The following is a 5530-nucleotide window of genomic DNA, read 5'->3' on the forward strand; positions in this document are numbered from 1 at the left end:
GTGTGGAGTTTATGAAAAGCTGGGGGAGAAAGGGAAATGAGAGAAGGGAAGTAGTACTGTCATGCTGATGTTGGTCTGAGAGAGGCAATAAAAGAGAGTAGTAGTGCTATTTTTTTTTCCTTCCTTTTTCCAAGTATTTTGCTCTCTTTTGCTTCTACTTTTCCTTCTGTTTTTGTACAGTTGTTAGTTATATTTGGAGAGAGATCATAGATAATACTGTAGAGAGAGAGAGAGAGAGAGAGGGAGAGATGTGAAGGGTATTGGTTGGTGGAGTGCGGAGAAATTGGTAAGAGAGAATGACAACACATCTTGTTACACGCTTGTCTGTCCTTACAATTTTTTATCAGTAGGAGATCAAAATTAATTATAAGGTTATGATGATAGCATCATTCAAACCAAGGCCATAGGCTGTGCTTGAAATCTCTTTAAAGCTGTGTCTGGTTTAACCTTGGCCTCTAGTTAAGAAGCGTTGTTTATCTCCGGAGGTGATCCACAGCTAAACTTGTTTAGTTTCTGTTAGTATTTGTTTGTAAAAAATAAGATAGTCCCACATTGGAATTTTGAACATTCTTTTAGATGTTTAAAAGCATTGAATGCTTATTGGGCTTCTAAGGGGTGTTTTGAAAAGTTGTGACTGTTGGAAGCACCTTTTCAAAATCTATAAATAGTTTATATTTTCAGATATCAACAATAATTCTTTCTCTGAATCTTTTCTATCAAAAACTTCTGCAATATTACAAACTTGTTTCACAATGAATTAAGGAAAATTCCAGATTTGCTTACTGGAATTTTCATTTTCTGTTGTATCCTGGGAAAAAATTTGCATTAATCCGAAGCAACTTTGAATATCAAGTGGGGGCAAATATTTCTTTAAGGAAAGTGTTTCACGCCTCAGAATTTCTGTCTCCTTCAATTTTAAAATTAACAAGTTCTGACTAGAATTAATTAAGTTGGATATTATACCGGCCTGATCTAAACTTAAAAAATTGTCAAGCCAAACACATGACCCATATTCTACTTGCTTGCCTCTCTTGCAGACTCTCACATAAAAAAATTTGACTAAATATTAATGCAAGGCCAACATATCATATCAGAAAGTTATATTGGATAGTGTAATTAATTTTAAGCAAGTTTAATTCCAAGATCAAAATAAGGGACTGAGAGAACATTCAATCTGGGTTGGTCCCAAGGGAGCCAGACATGTTAGTCTACCAGTGCTTAATTATTTGGAATGATCATTGTTTTGAACTTTTCTACTAACAAGAATAAATGGAAAAGAAATTAATATATCCATTCAACACGTTATAATGGAAAGAAAAACTCTAGCCATGAAATTATGGCCAAAAGTTAATATGTTCCCTTTTCAATTATGAGGCTCTAGCTATCCACTTCTCATCTCATAAATTTAAGAATAAAGTTTCTAAAAATTTAACATTTTTCTCCACACGTTGCTGGAGTAAGGACCAATAGCATCATTCTATTCAAAAGAAAGCATCATAAAGGTTATTATCATTCTGTCATCCAGCCCAACATCAGAGACATGATATTTAAAAAGATTAATAAGCTTTGATTTCACTACACTTTAAACTCAGCCAACCATCTGTATTAATGGAGTTTTATTACACTCAGTCCATCAGGACTAGCTACGCGCTATAGTTACATTGCTCCACAGGAAAGCACAACTAGCGATAGATCGAACAGCTCATAGCAAAAGGACCTTAGGCATCAAAATTCCATATATTAGTTGCTTTGTTACAATGCATTCAGCGAAAATAGATGATCACCATCAACGTTTCTAGTAGAATGTGTCGTATGTTGCCAAGTATGGAACCTGCATTCTACAAGATACTAGTAGTAGTTATAGCATTTCATGGTGTTACAAGTGAAGGATATCATTTGCATGTCGAGTGAAAAGAAAAGTTGTTCCTTTAATGAACAGTCATATTAACAAAATATATTAAGTTTGCAAGTCTCACAGTGGCTAGAGTGCATGTATATAGATGGTTAAATATGCTTAAAATCATTTGCACAAATAGTGTTAATCCTTTTGCGTCAATTGGGTTCAAATAGACCAGCATAGTCCATCTTGTTAGTGGACCTTTAATTTCCAATCCTAACAAATTGGCATTGATCGATCATGGTTCTATGGGCCTTTGTTGGATGCTCAATCAGCTTTGAGATTCTGTTCCATAAGTTAGACCTCAAGGTGGAGCGTATGTGGTGTGACAATATATATTATATATCTATATTTATATATATATATATATATATTATATATTATATAATATAGTATACTATTATATATTATATATCTGGGGTTTTGAAATATTAAATTGTTAAGAATAGAGCTTTTGGGAAGAGAAGAGACTTTTAAGAAAAAAGAGGCTTTAAAAATCTGGCGGTCTCTTGGCGCACGTTAACAGGCGAATTTCGTCCTGCTAACATACGCCCCCGTCTTGAAAAATGAAGAAAAAAAGGGAAACTCAGGGAAAAAATCTTCAGTATAGGATTACGATCTGGTTCTCAATCCTTGGAGGATAATTCAGATTCAAGATTTGATGAAGATGATGTAATTTTGAGCTCTGAGATCATGGGGTCAACTGGACCTTGTGGCGAGAAGAAGAAGAAATTGTTGAATGAGATTCTCAGATCGGATAGGTTTCTTGTTGATTCTCAACCTCAGAATCGCTCTCAGATGTTTGGATCTCAAATTCTCCAAGCTCGGAATCTCTCTTGCAATGAAGCGATCGCTGGAGATCAAGAAGCTACACTCAGTGGATCTCCGATCCTGAACTCTGGTGCAAGTGGATCGGGTAAGATTTCTTGGGCCGATAAGGTTGATTTTGAATCATCTGGTCAGCAGCAATCAGTTTTGATTTCGGCTAGATCTTTTGATCCAATTTCACAAAAAAATTTACAGAAAGAGATGCATGTTCTTGACTCTACTACTATTGCATCTAATTCAAATGTGATGAATACTCCTGCTATTAGATCTACGAATTTGAATTCAGTTCTTGAATCTGTTTCTTTAGACCATGATAAGATTAAGATTGATAACAAAATTGTATCTCCTCTGGAACCTGAAATCACTGAGCCACTTCAAAACAAAGCTGAAAAGAAAAGTTGGTCGAGTCTTTTTGCTGACAATAGGAGGACAGGTTGTGGTATGTCATTGAATTTTGTGACTCCTGAGAACAAAGATTTTGTGTCATTTAGTGAGGAGGAATGGAATGAAGGCAACTCAAATTGGCAATTTTCTTTAATTGGCCAAGTTTTAGGATTAAATGTAAAATTCAAGGCTATGGAAATCTATGTTCAAAAAGTCTGGACTAATTGGTCAGTGCCTGAAGTGTGTCTGCTTAAATCAAGCTTATTCTTATTCAAATTCAAGACCAAAGAGGAAATGGATGATATTTTAGTGAATGGCCCCTGGTTCTTTGGTTCTAGACCCCTCCTATTGAAAGTTTGGTCAAATGATGAAGATATAGACAAGATAAATGATAATGTTTACCCCCTGTGGATACAATTGCCTGGACTGAGATTAAACTTGTGGAGCTCAAATGCAATAAGTAAAATAGCTAGTCAAGTTGGGAGGCCAATTGCCACAGACAAGTTAACTGCTAACAAGCAAAGATTGGTTTATGCTAGAGTTTTAGTTGAAGTTCATATGCCTTCATCTCTTCCTTACATAATTCCTATTCATGGTCCAAATGGTAAAATTTTTAATTAAAAGGTGATTTATGAGCTTAAGACTAAATGGTGTAATAGATGCAAGCTTGTGGGACATGATACAGATTTTTGTAAGAGATACCCCATGACCAAAAGATGGGTTCAAAAATTAAAACCTGTAAATCAAGCTGACCCTGGAGTTTTGGGGAAACCTGTCTTGCATGGAGAACAGTGTTCAGGTGGAGATAATGCTGTGCAAATACAGAAATTTATTTCTGGGGATTCAATTGGAGGAGTAAAATCACACAATAAGGAGTGCTCTCCAATAAATAAACTTGTGCATGCTCATGTTGTACATGCTTATGATCATGATCAAGGGGACCTAAAGTTGAAGGGAATACAATCTGGCCTGCCTGATGATAGTGTGAAAATTATTCAGTGCAACTTATCAGGTCAGAAAAGTTTAAGACTCAATAATCTGGACACTGTGCACGTTGTGCATGTTCAGGATCAGTTTTCTGGATTATCACCTAGGGGGTTACATTTACAGGCTGAACAAAATTTGTGCACTTCAGTTAATAATCTGGTGCATGCTGTGCATGTTTAGGACCATGGAATTTGGAATTCTATAGCAGGGAATTGGGCAGATATGCAAAAATCTGGAGTTAAGAGCTTTCCAACTCTTGGAAACTCCTTTGATCACCTCAACAAACTGGTGGATGATCCCCCAAATATTAATGGAGGGTATGTTCTAGAAATATGAATTTCTCCTTTTAGAATATCAGAGGGCTAAACAAGTCCTCTAAACAACAGTTGGTTAAGCTCCATATACACTAACATCATATCTCTTTTATGGCTCTCATTGAAGCAAAAATCAAGGTTAACAACCTTCCTGCTATAGCAAAGAAGTTACATAGTAACTGGAATTGGATTTCTAATGCAAATAGTTCTAGCAAAGCCAGATTATTGATTTTATGGGATCCAAATACTCTAGATGTTCATGTTGACGGGATATATGCCCAGCTTATTTCCTGTTCAGTTAAATCCCTGGATGGTAGAATTGATTGTCTAGTTACCTCCATATATGGACATAATCATCAAGAAAATAGGAAGGTTCTTTGGCAAGATCTTTTTCAAATTCAACAGTCAGTTGGGAACAAAGCATGGATCCTATCTGGAGACTTTAACACTATTACTGGACAAGAGGATAAAATTGGTGGTCTTGCAGTTACTGAAGCTGAAACTATTGATTTTAGGGATTTTATTGACAATTGTCAATTGTCTCATTTAAAAACTGAAGGCTGCTACTATACATGGAATAATAAACAAGACTCTAATTTCAGGGTTTGGAGTAGATTGGATAGAACTTTGGTTAATGACTCTTGGATCAATTTGCATAACTCTAGCTCCTCAGCTCTAGTTTCAATAAATGATAACTGTGTGCAAGGAAAGAAGCCATTTAAGTTTTTCAAGATGTGGATCAAGCATGAGAACTACTTGCCTATTATTTCTTCTGTATGGCAAAACTCAATTGCAGGATGTGCTATGTTTTCTGTTGCAAGCAAACTGAAGCTATTGAAGAATGCACTGAAGGATTTAAACAAAAGGAGTTTTCACAATATCAGTGAGAAAGTGATCAAGGCTAGAATTAATCTGGAAAATGTGCAAAATAATCTAGGACCCTTTCAACACTGATTTGATTAATCAAGAAAAAAAATGCTTTGCTTTATACAACAAACTTTTGGATTGTGAATTATCATTCTATCATCAGAAATCCAGAATCCAGTGGAATGTGCAAGGAGACAGATGTACAAGCTTCTTTCATTCTGCAATTAAAGCTAAAAGGCATCTCAATAGAGTA

This window comes from Asparagus officinalis, chromosome 7 (genome assembly GCF_001876935.1).
Source record: "Asparagus officinalis chromosome 7, Aspof.V1, whole genome shotgun sequence".
NCBI lineage: Eukaryota > Viridiplantae > Streptophyta > Magnoliopsida > Asparagales > Asparagaceae > Asparagus > Asparagus officinalis.